The 17,212-nt window shown below is 39.7% G+C and overlaps 1 protein-coding gene across 1 annotated transcript in view; it reads right to left on the bottom strand.

The window, feature by feature from the left end:
- zmat4a (zinc finger, matrin-type 4a) overlaps nt 1-17,212 on the bottom strand; it is a 164,689-nt gene that overhangs the window by 113,016 nt on the left and 34,461 nt on the right. The window lies entirely within an intron of this gene.

A 17,212-nucleotide genomic window follows, 5' to 3' on the forward strand; every position in this document is an offset into this window, starting at 1 on the left:
GATGAGGCAGAGTTTATAGTTACAAGTGAGGCGTGTTGCAGTGAAGCAGGTGGCTGGCGCATTAGTCCGTCAGGCAGAAGGACAGCCACCGGCTTCTCTGCACAAGGGCATGACAGACAAACTCATCCTGCCTAGTCGGGGGGTGGGGGGTGGGGTGGGGGTTTAAGAGGGAGCGAGGCTGCAGGGATCTATTTGTCTTGCCTGTCTGGTTTCCTGGCAGAGATACTGACCTTAACTCTACCGTTTCTTTAAGATAGGAAAAGAAGATGGAGCTCTAAAAGCATCATGTTAAAGGTGCAGTATGTGCAACTTTTGTCCTCCCGGGTCTTTTGTCTTCATTTGGGTCATTATCACACAATTCTGTGTTAGACCTTTTTAGCCAACTTCATTCCAACTTATTGCCACAGGTTTTACACATATGTTTGGACATTATATTCAATAGGCCCCATTTAAATGAAATGATACATTATTTTTGAGTAAGTGTCTGTTGTCCTCCCAGGTCAAAACTGTCCCAAGGGATAAGTATGTTTTTAATTAGTGTATAATCACCTAAAAATAAGAATCATTGTGTTTTCGCTACCTTATGATGAGCTCTTTATACCTACATAGAGCGTGGGTCCCATTTCCCTGCGATGCCGCCATGTTGCACCGCCATGTTTCTACAGTAGCCCAGAATGGACAAACTGGTTCTACAGAGGGTATTATACGCTTTTCGCAGCCACTGTAGGTTTTCCTACATGCTAGGAAAGGGAGGGTGGAAGGTTATTCGGTTGGTGGCATCTGCAACCTCACCACTAGATGGCACTAAATTCTACATACTGGTCCTTTTCAGTCAATCATTTCAAATACATGCGTAACAAAAGAAAAATGATGGCAACTTTAGCTCAAAAGATTATTTGAAATGCCAGTCGTGTTACTTATGTACTTTGAGAATATGAAGTGGCCCTTTTCATATTGTATTACTCTTTGAATAGAACACTTTCACTGCAGGAGAAGACATATTTCAAACTCAGTGTGAAGAAAGAAGACTAACGCTAAGCATTTGAAATTCAAATTCCCTCCCCTACTTGACACTAAATAGTCAGAATAAAATAAATAGCGGGACTTCTTTATATAACGCTTTGTACAGTTCAAACAGTTTGTTCCTGTGCTAAAAATAAGACTCTTAAGATCTCTTTTTGCTGTGTGATTATAAGAAAAGAAGTTTGTTATTCATGGAGTGGGAACAGGACAATCAAGCAGAGTTTAACTTGTGTGTCCAGTGATGCGTCTTCTGTAGCAGGCTGGGCTGTGATTCATTCCCATGAAATCATATCACTGCTTTGTGTTTTGTTTTTTTTTAATCTGGAAGTGCACTCCTGGTGCCCGGACACATTTTTTGTTATGTCACCACACACTGATGAAACAACTCCTCTCTGCAACAGACGGTTATTTGGGTTTGGGCACTGAATAGAACATTTCCCTTTTGATAGTCTATTTACATGCAAATTATTTTCATATAAATATTATGATTATGTATTATTTTTTCATTTATTTGCATTTTTTTACTGACCAAATGGGGTCAGCTGCATATGCAACTGCAATTAGTTTTGCACTTTGCCCCGAGGCAAAGCAATGTTAATACCTCACACTGAACACAGAGTCTAGTGGGTCATGGACTAACTGCTGTACTGTACATTGAGTGATATATTTTACACAGTGAGCAGTCATAGTGTGCATGCCGACCCCCTTATCTGATCATTCTTCACTCCTGAGGACTTGACTGTCTCTGCCATCATTAAGGATGTTCTAGTCCTCCTGTGTTTTTTATAGGATGAGCTAGGATTAAGAGGAAAGGAGACTTCCCAGAAGAGTCTTCAACAAGGATACAAGAGACCAATCCTACAGAGGAGACTACACAACTACACATCTAGGCCACATCTGTTAGAGCAAACACTTCCTTTGGGGCAGTTTCAAGTATATTGTGTAACAGCGACTTTGCTAAAGATGATCATCACTGTTGGCATGGCGGTGTTTTAAATTGTGCTGTTTTTACAGTAAAAACAACAACACTGTTACAGTGCAGCCATATGGGGTCCTTGTTTTCAGCTAGTCTCTATTTTTGTAGAAAAATAAGTCATGCAAAGAGATTAAGACAACTTTGTTTTCTAACTGGATCATTTGAAAATTTGATGAAAGTGTGCTTTTGGAAGGATGATGCCATTCATGTGGGAGTTTCTGTCCTGACTCTACTATCAGCCAGCATGATCTCTAATGCCTCTTCCACATGCTAAACCTGCACTATTGAACACATCCTTAAAAACAGCAAGACAAGCTGACAACTACTGATATGCCCTTTATTTAAACATTGTGTACATACTAAAAGTAGCTTGTGGGTGTCAAGTCAGCTTAAGTTAGATATGATTAAAAAATTGCCCACAACTGATTACTAAGTTATTTTAAGTATGGTGACTGTGCAGACTCATGTGGGTGGTGTTCTTAGGCCATGCTGGGAAGCTTTGATATCCAACTGTATGGAACAAAATATGGACTTCATTAAACAGACGATATTGCAGCTTCTTGTATTAACAAGACAGAAAGTCTTTGCAATGTTAATGCAATGCCATCAGCTGTGTGAGGGCTGTACATGAACACTGCAGTGCTATGGTGCTATAAATGCTAGAGTCAGCATGCTAATGTCCAGCAGAAGTGATATTTATAATGTTCACCACTAACATTTTAAGTGGCTGTAATGGATATTTTTTGATATGAATGTTTAAAATAACAATGTGGAATGCGAGCAGTGTGGAGCTTTATAGCTAATTTCTGCTCATTATTTAGCTGTCCGGCTGAAACTTTACTGTTTCATTCACTCTCACTCATTTTTACTCTACAAACCTACTGAACACTACCTGCTCATCACCAAACTTCAAACACACACAGTTATCTGGTGAACATAGTGGAGCATTTAGCAGCTAAAGAGGCAGATATTTCCCTCAGGAGTTGGTATAGAACACAATCAGAGCTAAAAGAGAGTGAATATTGGATTTACTTTCATTACATGATGACTCCACATGAATAATAATGTTGCTCTATAGCTGCTGAATGTGTAAAGAAGCAACTGTTTGCCAACAAATTCAACATATATTATTTTCGCTACCTCCAAGTGGACAAAAGAATCAATAATGATGCAAGTTTAACATTTGATGGGAATTAGAATTGCATGTATTTGGTCATAAACCAAAGTATAGAACTAGCAGAAATTGTGACCTAATGATGACGCAAAATGAACAGTGAGGATGACGGAAAACCACTGATGTCTGTGCCGAATTTCATGGTTATCCATCCAACAAAACACGAACATCTGTATAAAACTCATCACCAATCAAAATATAGATGTTGAAATATTTCAGTGTGGCTCCACAGAAATACGACATAAGGCTTGACCTATCGTCTTGATGTTAATAATTATGGTCGGAAACCTGGTATGTCCAAAACGAAATATGCAGTTACAAGGTATCCACCTGACAGCAGCATTATAAAATCAAAGTTAGTGAGATTATTTGTCAATTTAAGATAAGATAAGAAGCTTTATTGCCATTGCACAGCGAGATACAATGGACAAGTGACAATTGGTTAGTGGGCAAAAATTCACCGTGGGTACGTATGTGTGGGAAAAATGATCAACTATTGGAAAATGGACAGGCAACCAAAAGCCCAGCAAGTCTGCCAAAAGAAAGAAAAAAGAAAAAGAAGAGAGAGAGAAAAGTCCTACAAATAAGTAGCTTTTTCAAAAAGGCTAAAAATGAAGAAGAGGAGGCTGGAACATGAATTAATTATGGGGGGGGTGCATGAGCTTCAGTGCCCAGGGGGCCTCTGAGGGTACTAATCCAGTCTTGTGCACCACTGTGCAATGACTGCAAGTGTTTGACAAAAATAAAATTAAGTGATGTTGGGATTACCTTCTGTTCAACATATATCAAGTCTTTGCAGGTTGATTTTCATGCTGCTAAAATGAATGGAAGGTGATGGACTGGATGAAGGAAGCGAAGCATTTAAAATACTTTGTACAGTATGTTTGGAAAATAGTCTTTGTTAGAGTATATGTGATTTGAAGTAAATGGGCCAAAGCAGCAGAAAGTGTGTTCAGGTAGATCACTGAACAGACGGGTGCGCTCATTAGATACTGACGAGTGGACGGCTGATGGGAGCTCACAGTGTATCTCTACATACTGCCGGTTGCTTTGCACAAGACCTGTTTCAGCTGACAGGTCTGGTCTAGAGACTCTGATGAGAAAAATGACCGCTGACTGGGAATGTAATTAAACCATATTGAAACAGAGCCTCAGTGGGACACATTTCTATGAGATGGAAGCTAAGTGCTCGCTTCACATAATCAGGACTGAAGAAAAAAATCTATACCGCATTACTACCACATCAGTGAGCTGATCAACACTTGTAGGGGGGCTCAGACACCCCCCCACCCCACCTCCTCCCCAGGGTCAGGGGGGAACAAAGACTCCCTGCTGTCCCAAACCATGTGGACATACTGTATAGAACTTCACCCCATGTTGCTCCATTGTAGCTATTCAGAAGCTGCCAGCGGTCGGACTTTCCCGAAGTCGAACTTTTAGCTCTCCTTGCTCACATGCTCAACTTCCTGTGCTGCTACATGAATGATGTAGTGAGTGTTAAAAGTCAAGAATGCTGACAAAAAAATAGAAATGACTACTATCAGTTAGTAAATCTATGTGAAGATGTTGGGGAGGGGGCGGGGCAGGGGGAGGGATACTTTGGACAAGTCCAGCGAGAGGCTAAATCAAATCCAGTGCATGTCCCCCTGTGAGTAAGAGTTGTTATCAGCCCGGCTTACAACCATTCTTATCAGATCACAGCTGATGGGTTTCCCCTTCACAGGCTTCTGAGAGGCTGCCCAGTGCAGTTAGTATATATTAATGCTGATTATTATTCAGTGTATGTTCCTCATTGATGAGATCTACTGCAGCATCATTTATTTTAAGCTTTACCTGCAGGGTTGGCTGTCCACTTTTCTTTTCTGTTTTTAAATAAATGACTTTGGCTACATCCTCTTCCTTGTGTTTACTGAGCATTAGCTTCCAAAACAATATCCACTATCTTTGATCTCATAATTCATAAAGCTGATGTGCAGCAGACTCCAGTACAGCTCTGTGATACATCTGTGAAAAAAAGAGTTTGTTGATATTTGCATATTGTATATTTACCTGTAATCGTCTGTCAATGTTAGTCATCTTCTCTACTGCTTTGGCAATATAGATTCCTATCTGTCATGCCGGTTTAGCTCATAGAAATTGAAAAAGAAAATTGAATTTGAAAACAGTGAAACCACTGCAGTGTGCACCGCAGTAACACTGGCACAATGCTGTGTCTGCCACAGTAAAACAGTGTGTCAGTCAGAGTCCTGGAGTGACATGTCAAACTGAAACTAATATATATGTATGCTAATGAGCTAACTGGCTGTTGCAGACGGTCATCATTTCAAATGTCAAACACACCGTATATGTTACACAAATAACCACGGCTGAGGGATACAGCTCTCACAACTGAACTCATTTTCATATGACTGTAAACACATCACAAGCCTAAATAAACACTGTCAGATTAACGTGAAGGCTGCAGCAGCACAAGGTAAAGCATTCAGATTAAATGCTTGACTTGTTCCACCTTCTAGGATCACTGTAATAAATAAACAAATGAACAAACAAAATGAAATCACTTCAAGAAACAAAGAAACGCTATGAAAAAGCTCACTTTTAAATTGTAGGAGAGATGCTTTTCACGTCAGATCAGCTTGTATAATTGCTTTGCATGTAGCATGTGGGCTGGTAGGAGTTCTACATGAGTCCTGATTAACGGAGGAAGCTGGTTGTGTAAACAGCTGCCAGCACACACTCAGCAACATTAGTATTCATCTGGAGTCGACTTCCTGGCAAACTCGGACAATGAAGTCTAATATTCACTTTCTCTCTACAGCTGCAAACAACTGTCAAGACAATGCATGTGTCCAGCAGCTGGATGTTAACTTAAGTGCTGAGCAGGTAGAGTTCAGAGTTCTCCCTCTGTGGGTATCAGTCATTTTACTCCACTGTTAACATTAAAAATACTGATTAGTACTGCTTTAAAAAATACATGATTTTAAGCTGCTTCGGGTGGAGCGACCTTAGCAACTTTAAACTCGATTTGCCCTTTTTATAAAAATGTAATCAAAGCGGTTCATCTTCATTCCAGCTTCAAAGGCTTGGCTGTCCTGTGCCTCCAAGGACCAGACCAGCTCCGTCTCCCCTCATCATAATGTTCTAACTCCCAACTCTGATGCAGCTCACTACCTCCCCGCTCATTTTTAAGGCTTTTTTAACCCAAACTCAGCTTCAACTGTTATATGACAGTGCTGGCAGCCTCGATGAGCCCTCTAGTTATCAATCAAACTTTATTTATATAGCAGCTTTCATACAGGCTTGTGTATTGTGTGTTTCACTGTTGATTGACAAGCTGATAATAAGACAGAACAAGTGTAGACTGAGGACAACATAAAGAAAAGGAACAAAAATGATGAAGGAACAAAGAACAATTTCAGAACAAAGCATGCGAGAGAATATAAGAATGATAAAAATGAGTGTAAAATATAAAAAATAAAGAATTAGAATGAGTAAGATAGAATAAGAGGAAGAGGTAAAAGGTAGAGTAAAAAGACAAAAGAAAAAGACAAGTAAAAATGATGAAAATATAAAAAAATGTAGAATCATAACAATTATACTCATACAAGTACTCACGTTACGGTAATTGAGTAGCTATATTGTTTACTTGTTCTTCTACCTGGCTGAGTGGTCTTATTCTCTGGATGATTTCGGCAGTCATCCCAGGACTCTGAGCTGTTACTGTCTCCAGTCTATAAAAACACTTTTCCACTACATGGAGCCCTGGGAGAAAGGACTGCTGTCCACACTCCAACTGGCATTATCTCATGAATCACTGCTAGTTTACATCAAAAACAGCAGGCTTATGTTGGTTTTTGTTGTGGGATTACAGTGTGTTTACTCAAAAGAGACCTCCGAGGATATGATGATGCTTCCAGCAGAGAATGAAGAAAAAGTTCTGCTAAAGCTTTTTTCAACAAAGCAGCAGAGCACAGAGGACAGTTCAACTGTTGCCTAACATTAGAGTCACATTTACCTGGTGAAAGGCGTCAACGCACCGTGAATGATTTTCATTAATTGGCTGCTTCCGAATGCGGTGGTGAAGAAACCGGCCTTCACACTACAGCTCTAAAGTGAGCACTTAAGAAAATAAAGGTTAATGCATGAAAGCTCAACCTTTAACGTGAATCCATTTACCTGTATTAGCTTCTCCAATCTTTAAAATCAATACTTCAACCTTTGTTTTTCTGCCAATGACGTCTTCCATTGGTCTGAAGAGGTCAAAACTTTAGCAACATCTGTTAAGAACATTACAACATAAAATACAATACAATTTAAATAAGAAGAAACTATTTTTTAAAGTGAAAGCAGCACACATAGATGGGTTTGGTCTATGTTCACGTGGCTTCAGGCCAATTACAAACTGGCAGAAAGGGCAGCAGGTGACATCAGGTCTTTACCTTCAGCTATACTGTGGAGTCCACATTGACCTGCTTTCTGCTTCTATTTAGCAGCATGCAAGTGTGTCATTACATCAGAACTGATTGGTTCAACATTTGTGATCCAAGCAGTAGATTACTTTCACCTAACAGACAGCAGCCTCCATGCTTCTTGATCCGTTGTCTATGCTAGGCTAGAACTGTTCATATGTTTATTTATTTAGATCCCCCATTAGCTTCCACCACAGTGTTTGCTAATCTTCCTGAGGTCCACACCTTCAAAATACATCATAAAAAGAGGAATACATAGTGTATCTTATTAAACAATAACCAACGTCCATGTCCCTAACCCTAACCCATGTCATATAAGACACAGTTGACTAATCCAAACATGGGTGTGGTAAGAACATCTGACAACTAATCTGGTGGCCTTGTTCTGAACTAGGTGACATCTGTAAAGGTCTTTCCTTATTTTCGGCAAAACATACACGACTGAACACACCAAATGAGATAAAACTAATTCATTCATTCTATTTTTTACAGAACTGAGGTAATCTGCTGAAAACACTCAACAGTATTTCTGAATTTCATTAAAAGCTTTAAACAATCAAACTGCTTTTCTTTTGAAACAGTGCTGACACCAACACTGAGTCCTCAATTTTGTCTTACAGTAAGTTCACAGCTGTGTTATTCTCTCTTTATGCTTAAATCAACATCTTCTCATTATTTTCTGATATGTTGTGCAAATATAAATAGTATTTAGTTTAAAATTGTACATAAATTGCCTTGTGGCATGTTGGGAAATATTTGTAATTACAATGTCAATAAAAGACTTCAAACATGTGTTGAGCTACTGTTTATACACCAGTTCTACTTATGGCTGCCCACAGGAGTTGTTGTGGATAACTATTTTATATACTCTTACATATTAATATAAAATGTAATATATTATATAGTTAAAGTTAATTGCAACCCATTAATGTTATATGCACAATGAATTTGTGACACAGGTTTGCATATAGGCACTCCAGGTTACTATCAAGACAAACTGATGATTCTAATAACAATCAATAGATCATCAGACATTTGTATTCACTATTCAGATTATTGTAAAGCTACATTTTGCCAGCTGGCTCTGTCACCATGATCACTTGGAGAACTTGCATAATACATTTTTATGCATTTCAGGAGTTCCAGTACTTTCACAAATTCAAATCTTCACTGCATCAATTCTACTTGCAGAACACAAGACCAGTCTCTGATCGTCTTATACAAGATTTTTTGGAAAAAACAGGTGAAAGAGTTTCATACAACAGCATTCCTGTCGCAAAATGGCTGAGAAATAGCCATAATTATTATAATTATATAGCCATTGTCCCACCTATTTACTCAGATAGGTGTCAGAGGCTTTTCCTAACTCACATTTGGACAAATTAAGTGTAAGGGAGCCGGGTCACAAATGGGCAAAGATGGTAGGGTAGCCATATGTTCAGACCAAGTTGACGAATAGGCCACTATATCATCACATCACTGTGTACTGTAGGAAATGGTCAGGGGTGAGAAAAATGCACATATTTCAGAAGCACTGGGTGTAAGCAGGACTTGCCAATAACCTTTAAAGAGATCAAGCTTTGAGACAAATCTGGCTGAGCCCACACGATCAACACAGTACCAATCCAAGTACCCTTAAAGTGATACCGATACCAATTGAGTACTTCATTCAATACCCATTACACATATAGTGCACTTGCTTGTATCCAGTGTAACAGGCGTATAGAGTGTTTAGGTGGCATCTTGGCTGCTGAACTGCTAAGCGTGCTAACTCAAAAGTGACTTCACCCCCACAGATGGGTTGTAGCTGCTTTGGCAGTGGGCAAATCTTATGTGGCATGAAACACTTGAAGAACATTTGATTGGCTGTGGCCAAATCCATACAAATAGTCATATTTTCTAGCTCTGGGAGCAGAAATTGATTGCAGGTATCGTTTGATGGTGGATTGTTTCGATACTACTTGGTATTAATTTCTTTAGGTCAATACCTTAAAAAGTATTGAGTACCAATACCCAATCCTAAGGTAAAGTCCAAGGGCTACTGCTTGGAACAGTAAAACCATGTTCTAAAAGATAAGTTGCCTCCCACTGCATTAAAACTTGTTTGGAGGGATGGACATAATAAGGGATGGATTTGTGATTACCCATATCAGCACATTAGTATGAGTTGGAATGTTGTGGAAAAGGCTGGGATAGTTTATGATGAAGTACAAAGACTCAGACTCAGACTCAACCACTGAACTCACCAGCTTTGGTAGGAAAAACAGAAGGGAATAGCTGACTTTGTGCTGTATCCTAGTTGAAGTTTCACAGCCAGCAACAACACAAGATTAAATGACTTGTTCTGTGAGGAACTTTTCACACTGAGTCATGAGTTCAGAAGATGTCTGTATACATGGAATGAGAAATAGTGGAGGGCTAATGGGAGCGGCTGCAGGAGACAGGAGCATCCGTGCTCCTGCTGAGCTCTGGATGGAATAGACCTATACATCAGCAAAACCTGCGCTCATCCCAACGGTACCACTGGGAGAGGCTGTATATATTAACCCAACACCTCTCTCTTGTCTTGCATTTGTCTAGTTAATACCAAACAAACTGCTGTTGGAAATTAACCTGAACATCTGCTGGCTCACAGTGAACCAAAGACACCTCACATGACGATACTAGATGGACCCATGATCTTTACTTTTTGGGCTGTTTTTCTAAAGTCCAACCCTCTCCCTCACTGAGACAGCATCCTGGAAGCTGACAGGCCTTTTCTGACATGATCAAACCTTTCGGCAGTAGGGGAAGGATTTGTCGAGTGGACACCATTAGACGATGCAGGGAGCGATCCATGAGACTCTTGACGAAGCGCCGTCGGTTCTCAAACTCAAAAACCACCTTGAACAAAATCCTCAGAGATCAAAAAGAAACGAGTCCCATCGGCTTTATGTCCCATATTAGAAAGCATAAATGCAGCTGTTTCACTGGCTTCCAAAGACGTGGCATCATGCGAATGTTTGGCTGATAAAGCATGTCAATGTATGGATAATATGCTCTTACAGGTCTGTGTCTATCTGTCTGAGTTAAGCTCCAAAATAAAAGGTTTGGATATTTTAGAGCACTGCCAGACACACGCGTGATGAGTAAATATATTACGATTCTGTGGGCGACTCAGCGCCACGACGTCTCTGCCGCCACGCCTGAGGACTTTTCACTCGGCTGATTTTTCCTTTTGACGGCTCCTAATATTATATCTCATTCTTATTCCCCTGAGCTTAGAGAGCTTTTGTTCTTTCCATCAGAGGAATTTCATGATGATTTCTCATGAAAGCTGGACTGATGAAAACGGCGTTTGAGCGCTGCAATAAAAAGTGCAGGCTGCTTCACTCTTCACACTGTAGGATAAAATCTGTCCAACCCAAAAAACATCCAAATTAACTCAATAATAGTCTGTAAAATATGTTAATGAGTGTTATTCAAAACAGCATACTTCTACACATTATTGCTTGAAGGACAGATACACATTTTTTCAAGTGAGTCTTAAGCCAGCAGTCAGGTTTTCCTCTCTGTAATAATTCCTCCTGTTCATACTGACTATAAAAATATCTCCTTAAAAAATGTGCTTTCAGTGGAAGTGTTGGAGGACAAAATCCACAATGTGTCCACACAGTCATTTAAAAGTAGATGATCAGCTTCTATTCAGCTTCATCAGTGTGAGTTAGTCATATCAAGTGATATCTGACATATTTACAGTCTTTTTAGCAAGTTGCTCTTAGTGTTTCCCTGTTGAGCTGTGGTGGAAATATAGTAACAAAAAGAGGAACTTTGGCACTAAAAAGACTGTAACCTTTAAAAAAAATCTACTTGATTTTACTAATTTGGACAGCTGAAGCTTCATATTAGCTTCAGATCAACTTTTAAATACATTTTTGCACAGGAGGATGACTGTGGATTTTGCTCCCTATCATTTACATTATCAGTGCATTATGAAGGGATCTTCTAATGGTCAGTAGGAACAGAAGGAATGATAACAGCAAGTCAGTAACTGTCCATGAATTCTAATTTGTTCTATTTTAGTAGTTAACTAATATTCAAACCTGATTCACACTTGTGTTCAAATCACCAACATCCTCCAACGGATTTATTCATCATTTGTACTCATCAGGGCTCAAGTTTTAGGCTGTAATCAGTAATCAGAGTGTCGGTTCACCAGTGAGGGATTCCCCAGACTCTGAGTGACTGAATTGCTGACTCCAAAACTCAACTCTCTTCAGTGAATGACTCACACATGAAAGCTCACATCAGTTAGTGAGTCTAACCTCTCATCTGTAGACTGCTCATCCTCCTGTACTGTATTTCTCCACTGCACCAATGTCACAGCAGCCAAAATTGTTACAGCACTAAAGCAAAACAAGTTCAACACACCACCGACGGCGAGAGTCACCAGCTTGTTGTTTTGAAAGTGAGCCTCGTAGGGCTCGGAGGCATATGTGGGGAGGAAAGATGAGGTTGGTGGTGGTGATGGGGGGGGGGGGGGGGGGTTATATTGAAATTAAAATCCTGCCTGGGATTATGAGCTGAGTCATGCCGAAACTGTGAAAGAATTCAATCTGGGGCGCGAGTGGAATCTGCATCTCACGCTCTTTTAATTTGACACGCCCCATCGGCTAATCGTCCCCCGTCACAGAGATTGCGGGGCTGTTTCTCGACTCGTTTAATCGTCTTTTTTAGAAGCCGAGAGGACCGTTTCACCTATCTCTCTTCTTTTTTTTTTTAAAGGGGTGGACTAACAACTGATCTCTCAAGACTATTTCTATTAATAACCCCATCGTTCCCTCCTTTGCTCCACTGTTTCCCAGTGAGACGGGTTCATAATTAAACTGTGTAAATGCCGCTGCATTAAGAGTGAACTAAATAAAAAGGCCTGAGCATCTCGGCGGTGCAGTTTTTTTTCGTTTAGTTTTTTTTTTGCTTGCACAAGAAAGCTGTGGGCCACTTTTCTTTGTGCCAACATGTTTGGAAGCATTTTAATTACCTTCTTCCTGTATGTGTGTGCATCTGTGTGTGTGTGTTATTAGCATTGAGACAGATTCCTGAAGAGGGGTCACGTTTTTTCTTTTTCCATTCTAATTTAATGAGAAGGACTTTCATAAGTAGCTTTACTGTTGATTACGTTCTAAAAGGCCCATTGGAAGGCCACTTCTTTTTAATTTTAGCCTCTCCAATTACGAGCGGGCACTGTGATGATTCAGTCTCATTACAGGTATGTACATTTTCATTTTTGTGTCAGCAGTGAATGGTTAATATTTCCATCCCATTAACTCCAGAGCCTGTGAAAATAAATGACAGAGTGTGATGGATGGCGACGGTGTGGACATCGCTCACGAAGACGCGGGACAAGAGCGTCTATAAAACTCCCTGACCGACCTGCCGCGACTATTACGAGACCTCGGTGGGCTAATGACCCGTGAGAAGTAATTAAGAAGGGATGATGGAAATGAGTTTCTTTCTTTATCTGAAAAAAAAAAACACCTCTGCTTGTGGCAGACTGCGGCCAGGGCACGAGCAGGGCTGCATGGGAAACAAAATCACTAACACTGCAACTTTACCCTTCAGGAAGTGTCAAAAGCTGCATCCATTTATTAAAAAGGCATTATATGTATGTATCAGTGCATGTGCTCTACTTTATTCAGATGAATGTGATAGTTGGGTTATTTACAAATGAGATGAGTTAAGTTTCAAGGCTTCATCTTGAAATTTAAGAAGAAGAAAAAGCTTTAAAAAAAGAGCTTTCCCTGCTTTAAAAAGCTCCTGTGTATCTGTGCTGTGTAGAGAGATGTAATCTGAATCGGAGGTCAGCCACGAGTACCGACTGAGCCACTGCGCCACTAATCCTCTCCTTCACAAATCAATATTTGGAAAGGTCAAACAGAGCGGGCATGGAAAATGCAGATTAGCTCGTCGATAGCTGACACGCTCTCCTACGCTCACATGCTGTGGTCGGCCGATGGGCAGATGAAATGGGCCTGCGATTTGGGGGGGAGGGTGGAGAGGCACAGGGTTCATAAAATGTTAACTCACAGGGACTTTTGAGGTCACACTGGGAAAAACAGAAGGCTGAGAAATGTTGCAAAAAAGTGGTATTTTAGAGTATGCTGTATGTGTGTTTCCATTATTAGCCTACTGCATATGGCAGCACATTTGGTTCTATCTGTTTGGCTCAAGGTATGTTTAGTTTAATGTTATCATTGTGATAGAACTGGAAAACGAAAGTATTCTTTAATGCTGCAGGAACAAAACTGTGTCCAATGACTGTCTGTCAATGACTGTCATGCATTTCTCCAGTTGCAAATACAGATGCTCAGTATCAGATGTTACACAGATTATTAGTGTGAAAAGATGTTTTCACTTTTTATTGTAGGCAATAATGTGTTGCAACAGAAAGGTGATAATAAGCAGAATGAATAACAGCTTCAATGGTGGCTCGAAAAATGGAAAAGTAAACAAATATTTTAATTACTTATGGAAGCAGAAATAATCTCTCACATGAGCACAATATCAAGAACACAACATTATGCCAGCACAGGCTTTTATATATCTGTCTAAAGGCTGTATATGCATTTCTTTTTAGGCTTGAATCTACTCCATTTTTTATCAACATTCTAGAAAAAGTGTTTTTTTATGTTTCAGACAGCAGAAATGAAACAACTGCCTTCAAAATGAACAGCAAATAACCGTTGTGAATGAGGGATGTATTTGAGTCAGAGAGAACCAGAGTACGCTGGCATGAGCAGGGTCAATAAACAGTGTGCTCAGTGGTAGCTAAGCAACATTAGACTAAGGTCTGCTGCTCCTTCCAGCAGTGAAAATTTCATCAGCAAACTAAATATGTTGCCAAAACTAGATAGAAAGTAACCTACCATGGAAACTATGTAATACATCCCTGACAAGCATTTCTTGTGCTAAGATACCATTTAAGTTCCATGTTCCTGTGCTAATTCCTGTGATTTCCTGATGCTACTAGAATTATTTTGCTATGTTAAATGATAAAGACATCTATGGAATCATATGTTGTATCCTCGGCGTCCTCAAACTGTCTCTTCTTCTTCAGAAGCACTTTTTATACTGCTTGACCTGTTGAGTTTGACCTGCATTCAGAAGCATTGTGTGTCTGCCAGTAATGTTATTTAGTTATGGAGTTCTATCTTGTTATTATGGACTACATTTATCTACCATCCCACTGAAAACTAGACAAGAAGAGGTAACAGGAACTGGTAGGACAAAGCAAAGAAACTGGCTGGCCATCACTTGGACAATTTGAAAAGTTAAAATAACATTATGAAGAGCTGTAGACATGATGTGTAGAGCTGAAATGGTTAGTTGATGAAGCGATCAGTTGATTAAATGAATCACCAAATGTAGGATCCATGTATTTTATGTGGGTTAAATGTAATGTTCCTCGCAAACACTAGGGGGTGCATGGTGAAGTCCCAACTGGGCAGAGGTTAAGTTCTTGCTATTGATCACAGGTGTTGCTGATGGAAGGAGGCAAACAGTTCTTGACTTTGTTGGGCTTTATTTTTATTTTTTTGTTTTATGTGAAAAGCATAATGAAATGTAATGGACAATGTATGACATAGACATTGGTCAGAAAATAAACACAATATATGTGAATTACTGGAAGAGACTGGTCTGTTTACTCATCTACAGTATGACAGTAAAATGAAGATCTTTGAGTTGTGGACAAAAGAAGATATTTGACGACATCACCTTCGACTAATCGATTGAGACAATAATCAACAGGCTAAATGATTATGGAAATATTGGTTCGTTGCAGCTCTAGTGATGTGGAATGTTTATCTTTTGTACTCATAGCATCATAGGGTAAGATTGAGAATAAGAGCATTAAAACGTCAGCTGTCAACTATGTAAATCCTCTCCTACATGTCTGTTAATGGAACATTACTGCTTTAAAGCTTAAGTCAAACAGTAAACAGTATTTTAGTGAACAAGTGAGTTAAATACAGCTTGTGGATGTTCATGCAGCTCAGTGGAGCCTGAGATTAGGGACAATATTTATTAATGACAGTGAGTCTATTGTGTTATGACAGTATAGTGGGATATGTCAACGTCAGTCTGGTAAACAGGTTACACTACTGCAAACATTGACAGTTTACTTTTAAAATGGGACTGAAAGTAACGATGCAACAAGGCTGATGAAACAATGGGTTTATTGGGTTTTTTTTATGGTACTTCCTAACTTGATGCTATATGGATTAATTTGTTTTTACTTGCAAAGATCTAATAGGTAATATTAGACTGATGTGAGGTTTCTAAGATATCCTTTGCTGGTTAAACAGCATGGCGACTTTCTAATGTCACAAATGCCACAGTTACAAATGAACACAATCAATAAAAGTCACAGCTGCTGGTCCGTGTCCAATGAGCTGCAACTCCTCAGTCCCGCCTACCTTCATACTTCACTCTTCATATAACTATAACTGTCAATCTGTATGTCTGCAAGTCTCTACTCTAAGTATATATGACCCTTAGTTTTACCCTAAAAATGAACTGATGAAATGTGACCAAGCATCGTCTGACAGCAACATCATCATTTTCACACTGTATTTCTAAACTGCTTGCTCAATGTGCAGAAGGCGCACGTTCTGGTGCAACACTCACCCTGAATGACACGGACGCCTGACAGGATGACACAAACAATGTGCAAGTGTTGGAAACTGGGGGGGGGGGGGGGGGGGGCCTGTGGGTGTGATGAGACGGTCATTCAGACTTCCTCGAGGGCAGATGTTATCGCCGGAGTGAAAGTGCAGAAACGCATCTAAAGTCTCATACATATTCAGCAGGCTGATTGGATGGCAGGATGTGCGGATACTGCTAACAGAACATCCAGGGAAATGGTGAGAAAGTGGTTCAACATCTAGAGGGACAGGACAGGTAAATGAGTCGGCTCATTTTTCATTTGCTTGTTGTGTTAATTGAGCAAAGTCTGACAGATATGACTTCGATTTTTGTTCACTATATTTCTGCAAAATTGAATAATCTTTTCAAAAAGTTGGTAGAAGAAAATTGTACTGATTGTAAAAATGATTTCTGGATTTTTAAACCGCAATCATACCTTTCATGAACATGTCATTTGTGTTTGAATATTAAGTGGATAATAACATTCAATCTATGGCTCTTTGCACTCCTGCCTGACAATTGCCTTTGATTCTAACCACACTGTGATTGAACCTCAATATGCACATTAGCTAGGAGAGAGAGAGAGAGAGTGGTGAAATTGTCAACAAAAGGATACATGTCAGGGAAGATGATGCTACTGTTGTGCTTACACCAGCAGGAAGAAGTAGAGTTGGGTGAGCTTTCATTTTGTTGCATGGATTTCTTCTCAAGAATGTGGTCAAAATGGCAGAGATTTGATCCCAAAGTGATCTGATTCAGTTATTCTCCCATCACAATGTATTCTGAGTGCATCTACAGCTTGTATTATTGTGTTTTCAAATTCATGCACAGCACACTTAAACCATCTTGTGAACTCCACCCATCCATCAATTTTCTGCTGCTTGT

The sequence above is a fragment of the Scomber japonicus genome, chromosome 9, assembly GCF_027409825.1.
Source record: "Scomber japonicus isolate fScoJap1 chromosome 9, fScoJap1.pri, whole genome shotgun sequence".
NCBI lineage: Eukaryota > Metazoa > Chordata > Actinopteri > Scombriformes > Scombridae > Scomber > Scomber japonicus.